Genomic DNA, 16,358 nt, shown 5'->3' with positions numbered 1-16,358 from the left:
GTATGTATTTGTGTGTAGGCTGGTGGGTGCATTTGTATATGTGCGTAAGGGAACTTTAATTCCTACAGCAAAGTAAAGGGTATCTCCAGCCTTTTTCATGAAGTCATACAACTAAAATCCACTTCCTGATTTAAGATGATGATAAGCTCTGATTCTTTTTCTTTTTCTTTCTGTCTTTCTTTCTTTTTTCTTTCTTTCTTTGTCTTCACAGGCTCCTTTTCACACACGTTAAATGAACAATAAGTGAAGTTCGCAGTTCCACTCCCTCCTGCCCCCTCCCCTCCATACTGCTATCCTCCAACTGTCCCTGTTAAGGTGAATGTCATTTGGGTCCATATCTAGTGTTTATGCAGTCTATAGCACACAGCATTCATGCCACCCTATTCCAGCCCTTCCAGCTCTCTAATCCAGGCATGAGTTGTCTCTCATTCAAGTACAGTCCTCTTTTTGGCATAGATTCACAAGCAGTGAATGTCTAATCAAACATAGATAAATGCACGCACACACAAGTCCCTGAGGGCTTGTTTCCTTTGATCTGGATCTTACTCAACCAGAGACAGTACAGCAGGTGTGAGACAGCCGTCAGGTGCGTGTGTACGAGAGCCAGCGTGTGTATATGTGTCATCGGCCATATGGTGTTGTAGTTGCTAATACACACCAAGCCCACCTCATGCACCCACTCAAGCACATCATCCATACTTGCTTTCACCCTGTCTCCAAAGCAGCTGCAGTATTAAGAAAACACTCCTGCTGGTGAACACACAACCAAGGGCAAATCACAGCAATTGCTGGGCTGACACTCTACCAATCAGACGGCTGAGGCTGAATGCAATCAGTAGCTGAGCCAATCAGGGATAAAGAAAGAGAGATAACCAATAGCTGTGGGAGCCAGAAACTGAAGCGGTTAGAGATAGAGATAAACCAATCACAGCATGAAGATTGAATCCATTGATGTGTTGTTTTTGAAGCTCTGCTAAGAACTTTTTCCTTTATAGTCAAAAACACATCTGAATGTCTTTGTTTTGTAATCCTAACTTTGTAGTTATTAATGCACAGGAAAATCCAAGTGAACACAAGATTGGCGTGTTACAGAGCAAATCCTTCAATGTTTTTTCCAAGGATACTATAAAACTGATACCAGATCAAGTCTGCTGCAGATGTTGCAAGATGATGAAATCACTAAAATAGGCAGAGCAAACAGTTTGTGTTTTTCTGCTTTTGACAGGTTGTGATTTAGGAAAAAGTTGCTGTTTTTCAAAACTGTCTTTCTACACATGGTCCTTTGTGTGCGTGTGTGCGTGCGTGTGTGTGTGCGTGCGTGCGTGTGTGTGTGTGTCTCTTTATGTTTGTGTCAGTGTGTTTGTCCCAGGTCACCCTAAACATGTTCGTTTGTTTGTGTGTTTTGCATCTCTTTATGTTTCTATAAGTGTGTCAGCGTGTTTGTCCCAGGTCACCTAAACCTTCCAACTTCATGGACAATAAAACAGAGAGGCGTGTCATTGACACACGTGCTGCCAACTGTTGCTGAGACACAAAGCGAACATAAAAACCACTTTACTGACTGTGAAGGCCCCCCTCCCCATGACCACGGCACACTCCAAAATCATGAGCCACACACACCCCTATCCTAACTCCATTGTCCCAAATGAATGAATTAGGTGTGTGTGTGTGGGTGAGTGTGTATGTATGTATGTGAGGACAGCTGGCTCTCTGGCTCCATCAGTAGCAGCTGCCCCAGCTTCAGGCCCTCAGGGTGGAACAGTGCAGATTAGAGGGTGGCTGGGGTGGGGTGGAGTGTGTGTGTATCTGTGTGTGGGGAAGTGTGCCCCAGTCTGTGGTCTTACACTGAATGAATTGAGGAAAGGACCTCTCCCCTCCTTTGTCCCATCCTGTGTCATTTGGTTTTTTCATTGCCTCTCCCTTTCTTTTTCTGTTTCCTGTAACCCCAAAAAACAAAAGGAGGTAAATTTTTCCTAAATTAAAAATTAGGATGCAATGTAATTAGAGGAGAAGACTGAGCTGTGAAAGAAGGGGATACAGACAAACAGGAAGAGAAGGACAGACAGTGAAAGCAGCCAGTGACAGCCAGTCTAAGGGCTAGACAGCAGGATAGAGACAGCGACAGACATGGACAGTTTTGGGTCCCCACTGGGTGCTGAGTGGGGGCCAGCTATGGTGGCTTAGCGACAGCTGTTACTCCTGCCTATAGGATATCTGAGCCAGGCCCTTTCAAAAATACAAGGCTGTTATGAAGAATGGAGAGGCCACTTTTCTGTAGTGTGTGTGTGTGTGTGTGTGTGTGTGTGTGCGTGTGCGTGTGCGTGTGCGTGTGCGTGTGCGCAGAAGGAAAAATAAAGAGCTTTTGAAATAGATGGGTGTGGATTTTTGCCAAGACATAAAGAGTGGCACACTTCACCCAAATGTCTCTGCCAATAAAAAGAGCATTCTGGGTGGACTGAAAGGTGGGAGGGAAACAGACAGACTTTCCCCACCTAAACAGCCGTTTATAGCCCTGTTTTCATCCATGTTGATTTATTAAAACACAATGGCATCTCCACGACCGAGCCACAGTTTGTTGACACAGAGGAGTCATTTAGAGCTCCACAACAACATGATATTTACACAGCAACGAGAGCTATGGAGACACATGCAAATCTGTTAATCAAAAGCCCCATTCTGCTGTGATCCAGCCTTTACCTTGAACCATCATGAAAAGTACACAGAACTGAAGGTTAAAAGCCTTGAGTCATATGTTTGCAAAATCCAGGTAATGGAGATAAATTATGGAAAAAGGATAAATGAGACCAACTGTAACCTGAGAGATAGTATGACACATTGCAAATAGCTTTTTGAGACATCACTAATGCAACACTGACCTTCAGAGAAAATTGTGCAAAGTCTGTCTCCATGCTTTGTTTGACTGTTTTCATCAAATGCTAATGCAAGACTGACTCCCAGTTGATTCCTGGATCTAAATTCTCTTTACACCCTCCACACTTCTGTCCTCCTCCTCCTCCTCCTCCTCCTCCCATCTTACATCCTCTGCATGCACTGCAAACCCACTGACCCTTGTTGCCAAGGCAACACGTCAGTCTGATCCAGAGTGACAGCTCTATTCAGGTTGTCATTGTCTCCCATGACAACCAACGAGCAGTGCTTAATTAGGGTGAGGGATGCCCCAGAAATTAGAATGACGGTTGATTCAATTATGGAGCCATTGTCTGCTCTTTGTTTGCTACACACGTTGCTATTAGCTGTAACGAAAAAGTTGTTTGTCTCATAACCTAACTTTGCCAGATAAAGGCAAATAGAGAACAATGATTCTTTTCTGAATTTTGAAAATGTGTTACACAAGGGTATCTGATCCCGCATGGGTAGTGAGATCAGGATAATGACCGCCTGTGAATGGTTCATTCAGTGGATGCCAGAGAATGTGTTCGAAGTTATATTAACAGCAGCAACTGCCTGGGGTGTCTGAGCAGATAGTATAGTCTCTCGGCAAGCCAATCAGCTGAAAGGAAACTTCAAGATGATTGGCGTTGGACTCAAGCCTGTATTTAGAGGGAGTGACAGTCTGAAAATCTGAATCTAATTTTGACTTTATCCATCATCTTGATATCGTCCTGGTATTTTAGGGATTATAGCTAAAAACCTGTATCCTGTGAATATTACTTTATGTATCACTATTATGTGGATTGACACATACTGTTTAATACATACCAGAATGCACAGTGATCATAATTTCTCAGTTTGTGTGAAATCCAGCACACAGCTGGATTTACACATCAGTCAACAGTTTACCATTGACTTCAGTTTAAAAAAATTTGGATCTTGATGAAAGCACTATTTGGAATGCATTGCTCTTATTATTTTGCGAACAGCTGCATCCACCGCGGATAATCCTCAGAAAACACATTAGTAAGTAGAGGTTAATTCGACCCTCAGCTTTCAGGAAGCTTCGTGGGGACTTCTGTGTATTTGGCAGATATAATCGGAAACTATTCAGCAGGTAATTACAAAGTAAACAGGACACAGCATGCATTTATGTGTTTATTTGCGGTTTTATGCACCAAGATGACTTTAAAAGCAAGTAAGTCCACTATTTAAAACAGCAAGAAGTAAAAAAGATGTTTTGATGTGGCAGTTTCAGTCCTGGACCTGGACCTGAGAGAAATGTTACAATTTACAACTGTGTCCTAGAGTTGCACAAGATCAAATTAAAGGCAAATCTAATGTAAAGATATTTTTCAAAAGACATAAGGAAAAAATAATATATTTTCCTGTATATTATGTGTTTTAGAATTGTACATTTTATCATGTCTTATGTCCAAGAATAGTTACTTTCATAGTCATGAATCCACTGTGCAATTTGTACAATGCAAATTTATTATTATGTCTATTTTTCTAGCTTTTTATTTTGCTGTTTGTTTTTACCCTCAGGCATCCTCTGATGATCCAGTCAATCCAAAAGAAAATAGAAGACTACTGTGACTACTGTGCATAGGCAAACCCTTCTCGGCAGCTGCAGGTATGTACTCTTTAGTTTTACGACAAGGCAAAAACATTGGCAGCCACTAACAAAATTAATCACCCTCTTGATAATCAGTCACTAAATGACTGATGATTATAAAGATATTAAGCTTTGACAAACCTTTGCCAGCTTAAACTACAAATACATTTCCATTAGCATACTGATGAAAAGTACTCCACTACAGCCACAAGTAATGCCCCTTTTTACCATAGAATGATTGTCAACAAGTAGAAAGAAACCGTGTCAGCTGATTGTGATGACCTTTAACACAGAGGAACTTTGGCTCCTGGTCTGGTTTTCCTGGCATGCTCCACTGTCTGTTTCCACTACAAAGTGTAGACTGGTATCTAAGTCAGATGACATATTGGTTGGGAAAAATACTGCAAACAAAATGGATGCATGTACACAGACACAGAGACACAGACACAGACACACACACAGACACACACACACACACACACACACCTGTCCATGCCAAATAAAGGACACGCTCCTGCTGCTGTGTCTGTAAATATACACATATGGATGCGGAGTCTTGCACTTTTGTAAACACAAAACAGAATATACTTTCAGCAGTATCTTTGTCATTGTACTTCCCTATCTTCACTGTTTGCACTTGCAACAGCACATGTTGCTGCATGGCTGATAACAATCTGTCTACCTTGCTATCAAACGTTGTACCTGCTTCTACCTGTCGAACCCCTCACTGCCGACCCATCATCAGCCTACCTGTCTGCAACTCCTAAAGCCCTGATTTAACCAGACAAGCTGATTAAGACCACATCCTTATATTTACGGCAACAGACTGGGTAATTGCAGTTGGAGGGAGAACCTGTCTTTCCTGTATGCTACTCTGTCTATGTAGCCATCAGTCCACTATCATCTCTTTGTGTACGTGGTTGTTGTATACTGACTGGCTGATTTAATCAGCATGATTCAACTGTCGAACACTCTGAGGACGTAATTCATGACCTCATGGGTGGCGAAGCACTTTCCAAAATGCTATGAGGTTATGAGTGTTTACAAACATCAGTATGTGCTTGTGGGAGCACTTGAACTCACAATTGGCATTATTTTCGCCATCATACACCTACTAAGGAAAATTCTGAGCACTTACAAACTCCAGTATTATGGCACTTTGAGGCAATAAATGGATCATCATGGTGACTGACTTACAAAAATGCACACAATAACATGAACTTCCTAACTGCTTTTTAAATCTTTCTGCATATCCTCCCCCTGTGATTGGGTGTCTTGTGTTTGCTTGTGTTTGCATGCACCCTAAAATCCCACTAATCCTTAAAAATCTGCAACAGAAGCTTACACTTTTTATTTATTTTCCCCTTGAATTCACTAGATAGCATCAAGTTGTAGTTGGCACCTTTGTATGTTAAACATTCTTAATCTGTTCAGCTGTTTTCTTAAACTTGCAGGCATCACAAAAGGAGGAGTAGAGAGACTGCACAGAGCACACACATGCACACAAAGATGCACAAACACAAAGTTGACACGCTAGCAGGTTTACAGTGGCTTAGGGCAGCAATTAAGACATGTAATAAAACTCTTTACTGTAAGATTGCTGCAACAAAGACAGGTGCATGTTTCTATGTGTGTGAGTGTGTGTTATGGGTGCATGAATGTTTGGTGCAAACACTGAACAGTGTACCCAGCTGTGCATATACTGAACCGTGTGTTAAAATCAATCCGGTGCTATGTTTTATGTACACTATATAAGTAAGGAGCGAGGTGGAGAGTGGCTCTATTCCCTAACTCATGTTAATGCAACAAGCAGCAATCACATTTGACCTAGGTTAACACATCTGCTAGATGAGACCTGGTGAAATATAACATACTGTGCATTCCTTCAGAGATTTTTGGAAGCATGTAAAAAACAAAAGTCTCAAACAAAACAAAAGAATAAAATTTCATTTTTCATGACAAATAAAAAAAAATGACATTTGAGTAAAATTCTGTACAATCATGCTTCTTCTTTAGTCTGGTTGTGTACTTGTTATTAGCAAGTGTTCACCACAGTGCACATTCACATGTTACTGCATTTGAGGATTCAACACCATCTCTTTAACCCCAAGAGCTGGCTTATTGTAGCTCAGGTATGGAGTGTTTTGTTTTCTCTGCCATATCTAAGGAACACTCAGTATTTCTCAGAAAGGGTTCAGATTAGAGTGTGAAACTGGACTCACACTGGCACACTCTCACACCCAAGTAACAGTACACTAAACCTGTCCACACCAGATCCTGAGACCCACGGCGGAACCTGAGACAGAAGAGAGAAAAGGTGAAAGATCAGGCTCACACTACTCTGTGACTCGAGGCTGGGAGGCATCCTAATCCTCAGCCAAGGGGGATTCCAATGGTCTTCACCCTGGGTTAGCAACCATTGCTTCAGGGAAGAAGTCGAGTATTGAAGAGAAGAGAGGAGGTGAGATGTTAAATACCTGTGTGAAATTTGGTCTTTCACAGAAAAGAGAAAAAGGACTGAACGCTGAATACTGTGTATGTGTGTCTGTCTGCAGCAGATGCCAGGAAAGGCACTGTGAGGTGAGTTCCAGAGAGATCAGAGGAGAGGCTGGAAAGTCCAAGCTGACTCACCACGCTGTCACCTTCACAAAATACAGAGTCTGGCAAAAGAGAGTGAGAGAGAGAGAGAGAGAGGGGGGGGGGGGGGGCAGACAGGAAGATAGACAGGAAAGAAGTAGACAAGCTGCAAGCACGCTGTCTGACAGTTCAGCTTAGATATTATTAGCTGTGTTCATGTTTGCTGCCAGCTTTTACCATACTCCCTGCTGCTGGGAGTAGCCACACAGCAGGTGCTTTTTTCTTTTCTTTCTTTCTTTCTTTCTTTTTTTTTGTTAAGCGGGAGAGTGTAAGATGTTTGAATGCTTTGAAGTCTGAAATACAGAGAGAAAAAAGGATCTTAAGATGAACAAGTCCTTTGATCACATGTCAGGGAGTTTTGGTCTTTGTTAAAGAGATGAGTGAGTTAAAATAACTTTAGTGATCTGGTGTCATCTAAGTCCAAACCGGTAGCATACAGTGCTTTTGTCTCAACACAGCTCTGTCATGGAATCACTTTTGGATATAGATTAGTTGATGCATTTGAGCTTTGGAAGATCTTCTCTGAGTGAAAAGACAACAAAGAGATAGAGTGTAATCCTTTATCAAATTATGCATTTACTGAGGGATTAATCACATTAGAAGGGCAGATAAGCTTAACCTCCCTAAATTCCCTTCCACTGCACAAAGCAAAATAATCTTGAGGCACTGTTGGTGGAACATCATCACACATTAAGGGTCTCTTTGGGCAGCACAGAGTTTAAGACACTGCATACTATTTCATGTTTTTTTTTCCTTTTCTGTGTTACATCAGCTTTAACCTAAAACGCTTAATGTCCCTGTATAAACACATTAAAACCAGACAACTCACTCAAGTGGGATTTTTATTGCCCTGGCTAATGCAAGTCACTTTGATGTAATCATCAGCGGCAAACATGTTGAACTCAAACACCGTCTAATATGAGCCAGATATCCCTTTTCTCAGCGGAACAGAACTTACCTACATCCTGTTCTCCTCTACTGGCCAGCTCTGCGAAGAGAGGGGGAGCAGGCTGCTGCAGCCAAGCACAAAATGATTCATTTACATTCAAGAAGTATGGCTGTATAGTTGTGTAAAACTATAAGGAACACTTTATTCCTACTAATACTCCTAATACTTTATTTTGTGTGAAACAATTGTATAAATTTGTATACAATTTGTCATATTTGGAACAAACAAACAAACAATTCAAGTGATTGCTTAAAGTTTCTTTCCAAAACTTCTGTTAGGAGCCTAAAAGCTACCCCTGATCCAGGACCATCACACTATACATCATGACTCATCCAGTCATTTCAGGCATTCATTGCTCATTACATTCCTTAATGGAAGAGGGTTGACAACATGCACTCACTGGTGTTCTGAACAACCCACTAAGATTAAAAATGCCAACATCTTGTCTGTGTAAAGCAACAAAAACTTACTCTGGTGGGGTGCACACGATTTCCATTAAAGTCAACACTAACAATACAAAAGTCAAAAATCTATGATGGAACACAAGCTGTTTCTTGTATGCGACTTGAGTGCTGCTGAACAGTGTCTTTCTCAGTGCTGCCCCTGATGGTTGGAAGCTATATTGCAACAAACTACAGGCATAGACTGTTGCAAAAAAACTAGTGAGAGGTCCTTGAGTTAAGATTATTTAGTCAAACTAAAATGAAAAACACATCCCAAATTGTCCAACACTTTTTCTGAGTCACCTGCATTTGCTTCCTCAGTGCCAGGTATGCTTGTTTGAAGTGGCTGCCAGACCAGGCCATAAAGTAGGCTGAGGGAAAGGAGGACAGGGGATGCTGAGTCCAGCTGAGTACACAGTGAACCCTACAACCAGCTGCAGAGTGAGAAAAGGAGGTAGGAAGTCAAAACTGCATAGTAATTCCATATATTCACAGTCTCTCCGCAGCTAAAACCCTACCTTCTCACTTAAACTTTATATGCTTCCTAATACAGTCTAAGTAGCCTGCTGTGCATGCCCTTCCACACAAGATAATTAAACTGAGGATGTAGAGGTGGTAAGAGTTAAGAAGAGGTGCATGCAATGTTAATGCTACTGAGAAAAAAAATCTCCAGTGCAGCAGTGTTGTGCTCATTCCTGTAAACAGAGGCGAACTCACTGCCCAGCAGCAGCCCAGTGAGGATACTGTTACTTTCTTAGTAGTACTCAGTGTCTCTTGCTTTCCAAGTAGTACTCCATGGCTCCCTCCCCTCCAGTGGTAGAAGAACAAAAGAAACAACATGTTTCTGTCAAATAAAAAACAAGTTCAGTTGTTATTCAGTGTTTTTTTTTATTTACTTATTTCACTGTATACACAGCTATTTACTCCTGAGCTGTTTTGCTGACAAAATTCCACCTAATCTGTTCTACAGTGTGAAAATGACATTGTAATTTTCACCTCACCTTCTGTACACTTTGGAAGAAAACAACGATTTTGAGATCATACATGTAATAGTAGCCAAATACAATAAACCGAGAGATAAACTATTTGGAAGAAAATCTTCTGTCTGCATAAGAAGAGGAGCTCTTTCCAGCAAACCCCAGAATACACCTCTGATTCATAACTGCAAGAACGTCCCCGCAGTGAGTCTGGCACCTCAAAGAGGTGAAAGAGCAGGAGAACTCAGTGAGCCAAATCCAGTCTTTTCGCTCACTTTTCTTTCTCACACTGTAATTCAAATGCACGATGCAAATAAAATCTAGTTTAGTTTCAGAGACACTCTCCTGTGCCGTGCTATCCCTCCCCTCTGTCCTCCTCACCCACATCCATCAGGCCACTCAGCCCTCTGTGCAGTGTCTCTAGAGGACCTACTGTGCGGCAGCAGTCAGTGGTAAAGTTTCATAAACACAGACACACTTTGGGTGACAGATTTCCACTTTACTCATTCTTTCTTTTCTTGACATGTCCAGACACATGTGGCTAATCACCAGAAATGGATAGAGGGATAACTGAATGGTTGAATAGCTATGGAGATTTAAGTTCGGATCTAAGAGGGGCACTTTTACAGTCTCTCTCTCTCCTTTTTTTTCCCTGCTTATCAAATCTTACGAGCCACAGCAGCTGCCCCACACACATAAAATCTTCAAATCCACACTGGACAGGTAGTGCCACATGTGTGGAATTAAAAGCCTCTCGGAGAGCTCAGTCTCGGGTTACCAGCTGCACGCGACAGCTGCCTGAAAAAGGATCTGGTTTCTGGTGGGTTTTGTACAGTTGGTGATAGATGTGCAGCAAAAAGCAGGAATTGTTAACCCCCTCAACAGGCCTCCTAGTGAGTAAAGGACAGTTTGACTGTCAGGGACAGGAGGAGCATTATCTGACCCCTATGAACTCAATAACTTGCTCTTCAGAGTTCCTCAGAAATGTTGCTAAACAGTCGACTAGAGGATAGCGTATGTTTTTTAAATGCTATAGTGAATGTGAGTGGTCCTGGTAATGGTGTTGACATACCAAGCACATGAGCCCTTCACTGTGCTGCAGTCATTCTCATCTGATATGAACACAATACACATACACAACTTAATCTCCTCTCCTCAAAGACTGAGTGTCTGTACACTGTGTGTGCCTGGCCTTTTCTTTAACAACAAGGCAGGCTCTAAGACGCATGGAGAATAGACTCTTGTCTAAGAATATTGTGCTGGTTATGAGATAATGGCTGATTCAAATGGGGAGACGATGAGCTGTCAGGGTTTATGTAAGGAGAAGTCAGATGTGTGATGTTGCCTCTGACTGCTGTACTGTTCTACCTATCTCAGCAGCAAGACCTATCTGTACGCTCCGTATCTCCAGTTTCAGTGAGATTACAGATACTGCCAAAAGAAGGTGATGTCATGTTTCCCTGTCTATTTCCATTTATGAATTGGATATTATTCTCCGAGATTTATCTGAGGGTTGTATATCACCAAGGGAAGAGCAAATGCTTGTCTTCAGGATAGTCTCTTAGATAAAGAGTGACATACAACAGCATTTATATTGTTGGACCATGTATCACACACGTAGGCTTGTGTATCGTATGAAAATGAATCTCTGAAGAGAAATTCCTTTTGGTTTTAGAAATAGAAGAAAAAGCTGCAGGTTGACCGTATCATTCAAATCTGCTGAATGCAGAAATATGGCTCACTCTATCAGTTTGCCTGCTGATGATGTAATGCATAGTGTGTAATCTTTTACTATATGCCACTGTAAAATTTACAAAGCACAAGTATGTTTGCTAAACTTTTGTGCAGTGAAACTTCAGCCACTGTGACCACAAGAAAACATTGGACACAATTCAAACCGTGATGTTTCCATAAATCTAGCCAAGTACTTTTTGTTCATAATCCCAACCAAGCCTTAACCAGTGCTGTCAAATCACAGACAAGACAGGCCAGAAAGTGTTTCTCCCATAGCTGATTACTGAGGCTCAGTCACAAAAGCATTTAGAACAGAAAAAATTTGCAGTGAAATCAGTTAATTTGAAGTTTAGTGAAAGTTCAGTCGGGGAGACTATGTCTATGCACATGCCTTTTAGGTCCAGCACAGCTTCCCGCTAATTCTAAGCCCCACCAGTTCATTTCTGTCTTCATCCAACCACAACCCGACACGCTCACCTTCAGCCAATCACTCGTAAACTGTCAAACTTTAAAAGTACTCTCTCTCTTTGCTGTCATTCAGCTGTCAGTCCAGCAACACGACCATTTGCAACTCACCTCCACCCCCTTCACCACCTTGAATGTGGATGCCTGACACTCTCCAACCAAACCCTCCATTCCAAGGCTCCTTCTAAGAAGATGTTGCATTACTCATCACCACCACCAGTGTCACCACAGGGCTCTGCTTCCTGCCGGGGCCTAAGCGCCAAGATTTTATTCCACTTGTGCACACCAAAATTTCTTCAGATTTTCTCACTGTCCTTCTCTCTTGTTGTTGCTCTGGATTGAAATGTATTGGCTGTGTTCAGTGGATTCACTGTGTGAATCCTTATTTTGGTGAGCTTTGGCACGTGAATTTGCACCACTGATCAACAGCAAACCGCCTCGCAGTGTTGATCTTTTGGGAATGAGAGTTAGCAAGCTCCAAGAACAAGGAAATGCTATCCTAGATGATCAGTTACACCATCCATGGTTTGCAGACAGTTATGACACAGTGAGCCACACAAGTCAGAAGCAAACCAACATTTGTTCTGTGGGAACTGGGAATTTTGTTGGAATGAGTAGATACCATCTAGGACTGTGGAATCTACTTATGATACATCCATGGACCACAAGCAAGGAAAGAACAAAGAAGTCTCCTGGCAAGCTACAACGTGTTTACTTTTTGATTTACTCTGTGACTGTTAAAATGCTTATCTATGACATGCTGAAATGTAGTGTAGCAATGGCATATGTAAAGGCTAGCTATAAAATGGCAAAATGACTCAGTAACAGAGTCATTTAACACACAGCAATATGTCTATCTAAAATTTGGTAACATTAGCTATCATTAGCCACCATAGGCCACCGATCATGCCAGACCAATTAAGGCTGTTGCAGCCAAAGTGTATTAAATCAAGTTGTTAAATTGCAAAATTATAAACTTTGAACTTTAACTCTAACATTTAAAGTTCAAAGAGGTTGCAAGCCCAAGATTTTTCCAGTCTTGATGGAGAGATGCTGCACATATGACTACAATTTGAAGCAATAAATTGAATCACGAGACTATCAGATGGCGTGTTCAGAAACCAGTGTGGTACTCATATGTGGTTTGGGGTGGCTTTTCATGTGAGTCTAATGGAGAGACAGGATAAATGTGGATACATGTGTGCACCTTTCAAGGCATTGTACCTAAAGAGCAGTGGACCAAATGCTTCCATAACATGTAAAAAAGGGTTACCAGTTACATGATGTAATCTACAGTTTCACATTGAAAAACCATAAACCCTTATTTGTGTGGGCATTGGAGCAGGGCAGTCTTCCAGCTGTCTAATCATGTACTGAGTTACACCTGAACTGGCAGGTGAATGCAATTAACTAACTACTAGGATAAAATGCACCAGTGCCACAGCTCTGATGAGCACAGCATTACCGCAGAACACACGTTTTCTTGTTGCCTGTTTGCAGAGTACCATTTGACTGCGTGATCCAGGGTTGTGTAACTTTATGGGAACACGGGGGGACACATCATGCTGTTTGTTTGGCAGGGTGCTCAGCCTGTGTCTGTGCATGCTCGCATATAAAGGCACAGAAAGGAAAGGAAAGCTGTCACATGGCGTCTGCACAGGGCAACACTGCCCCATTGTTGCACGTAACATCTTCCCTGGTGTGTGCATTCTAATGGAGGAGAGAGAGAGGGAGAAATACAAAGTGGGCATGAGTACAGTTTACATGCACTTGTGTTTAGTGCCCTTGTCTTTAAGTATCCTTGACAACAATAACCACCCATTGTGTGAGCATTGATTCTATAGATCTGGAGTCAGCTGCTACATCGGGAACCTTCTAGAGAAAGAGTGTTAAAGACCTAGACCTTAAAATGATCCCTGTGCTGTTGCTGCTGACTCTCCCGCTTGCAACATGCAGAAAAATCCCCTGCTGATAATTATCTGCATCAGCTGTGATCAGCTGTTCACAGAATGAGCTGTTATGTTAATGATGGCCGAACCTTGACCTTGCATATCCTGTGTATACTGTATACACACTCAATATATTTAATGCACGCCTTTGATTAGAAGCTTTTGTTTTTTTGTGCCTCAAGTATTGCATGCCATAATTTAGACAATGAATCATTTGTCTTCTTGGCTGACTGTGGATCTTCTCATGAAAGTACTGTTCTTCTCCTTCAAAATGCTGCACTGTTTGTTTCATATTTAAGTATCAAAGTCCATCTGAGTGCTCTATATTCAAATGTCCCCTAATGGCATAGCCTCAAGACAATAATGCACATTGACCAAGCTCATTAGGGCTATTAGGAACACTGGACAAACAGAGTACCAGCTGTATCTTTACAAATGGACAATAAACAACTCAATGTCTCTCTACCTGACTGTCCCCTCCTTAGATTACAATAACTTTACTGTATTGGCAGTTCATACAATTTATTTTTGTGTTGCTAAATGGATGTCTCAGTTTGTAGAACATGAGGTATTGCAACACTCCCACCTAAATATTATTTAGAAGTAACATAGTTTTCATTTCCATTATTGCCCACAGGGCAAGCAAAATTTGTCCCACACATTGTTAGTAAAAAATTTATGACTTTCCTCTATGAGAGATCTATGTCCTTCATTTTAGGAACATCTCATTCAGAATGAGTTCTTTTGTGCTTATTGGCTAGTTGTTTGTTTGCTTGCTTGCTTGCTTGCTTGGTTGTATGCAATGTTTGTTTGTTTTTTTTTTGCGATAGGCCTGGAAACAGAATGTGGGGCAAACGATCTGTCTCCAAGCAAATAGTTGTACAGATCCAGGCCAACGATTGTCCCTGTCCTGTCATAAGCAGAGAAAAATAAACAAATAAATGAGCAGCAGCCACATGACCTGACCATATTCAAGCTGTACCTTAGTTTTTCTCCAAGGGTTTTTTTTTGGCATAGCCACAACAGTGAACAAACAATGAACAAAACATAAAGGTCACAGAAAACTACGTGAAATCCATGCATAGTTAGCCTTCCACATATTTTTTGGTGATTGAGAACATTTTTAAGCAAACAAACAAATGAGTATTTTGCTCCATTCAATAATAAATCACAGTTGCGATTGCAAGTCTGTTGTCGGTAAAATCCTGGCTCATTAAAAACCTGCTTATCTTGGTTAAGAGGGGAAAAAGCACCAGGGCCACATGAATCTGCCACAGGATTCATTTGTATTACACAGTGCTGTTTTGCTATAGGAAGACTTGAGACCAAAAGACTAAAAATAGAGAAAACAGAGAGAATCAAATCTGAGAGATCTGTGAATGAAATGGGATTTTTAAATATAGAACTCCAAAGGGAACAAACGGGAACATGTAACAGGTACATGTGAAATTCCAGTGACTCATCAGCACCAGAAACACTGTGTCTATTTTTACAGACCTGGCTATGAATAAAGGCAGTGTGATGCTTCTTGATATTTCCTGTGATTCTACTTCAGGGGAAAATAAATCTGCATAATAAAAGAATAGCTTCTTTGGGGTAGGTTTTTTGTAGTTGTTGTTGTTGTTTTTTTTTTTGTCCTACTTGACCAGAATGAGACAAGGTCATGGACATATTTATATCTCTTTGTGGAGTTTAGAGGTACAGAGGATGTGATATTAGCTGTATTCATTAAAGCTGGAATGTGAAGAGTTTGAAAATATTGGCTCCCTCAGTGAGAATGCAATCCTTTGTGCCAGTGTGCATTGCTTGTACCAGCTTGCACCAGTTCTGGCCAGGATAGTCTCAAACAAACTATTGTTTACAAACAAAAACATATGCCGTCAACTTATTTTCCTTTAATCAATCAATAAAAATTTCTTCCTGCAGTGACTCTAACAAGCTAGAATTAATGATTTTTCTCACATTATCAAGCAAAATTGAAGTTGTCATCATTTGGAAGTACAATAGAAACAGAAATTACCATGTCGTTCTGACTTATATATAGTTTATTTATATGGTTTACTTCACCATGTCTACAGCTGTATGTAAACAGGAAGTGGATGATAAAATGAATAACATTGTCACCATCTGATATTACATTTAGACCAAATGAAGAGACTTAAACAAGACATCAAGTGTTTTTTTTTTCGAGTAGGGAAGGTCATAAAATATTCCTAAACTTTTTAATTCACACTACAACATTTTCTACAACCACAACTACAATATACAACAGTTAAACAGCGTAGAGCACATATATTGAACACATCCAAAAAACAACAAACGTCTTGTACCTGTGCTGTTACTCCTACTTCAAACCCCACATAAACCTCCCACTGCCATCCTCTTCTCCTTTGTTGTGACCACTGCCCACTTTATGCTGCCTCATCTCACTGTCATACCACTGAACCACACAGTCAGTACCACAGGACAGCTCAGCCTCTCTGCACAGTGACTATTGCTGCCCAGCACCACCTGAATAACATGACTCTCACACACCGTACCTTTGCTTTTAATGTGCATGATGTGTATGTAGACTCTGCAGGTACTGGCGATGTACTAAATGACACAAAACTAGACTCTTTACATTCATATGGTATTACTGGGATATGCCTTTCTTATATAATTGTTCTTAACAGGCCTTTTGTTTACTGTGGA

The 16,358-nt window shown here is 41.1% G+C and overlaps 1 long non-coding RNA gene across 1 annotated transcript; it reads left to right on the top strand.

The window, feature by feature from the left end:
- Positions 1–212: 212 nt before the first annotated feature.
- Positions 213–6,950, top strand: LOC121185052. Its single transcript, XR_005894330.1, has 3 exons — positions 213–315; positions 4,441–4,528; positions 6,785–6,950. It is a non-coding gene; the product is annotated as an uncharacterized LOC121185052 (long non-coding RNA).
- The last annotated feature ends 9,408 nt before the right edge of the window (positions 6,951–16,358 follow it).

The sequence above is a fragment of the Toxotes jaculatrix genome, chromosome 7 (genome assembly GCF_017976425.1).
Source record: "Toxotes jaculatrix isolate fToxJac2 chromosome 7, fToxJac2.pri, whole genome shotgun sequence".
Lineage (NCBI taxonomy): Eukaryota > Metazoa > Chordata > Actinopteri > Toxotidae > Toxotes > Toxotes jaculatrix.
This window is presented reverse-complemented; position numbering and strand designations above follow the sequence as displayed.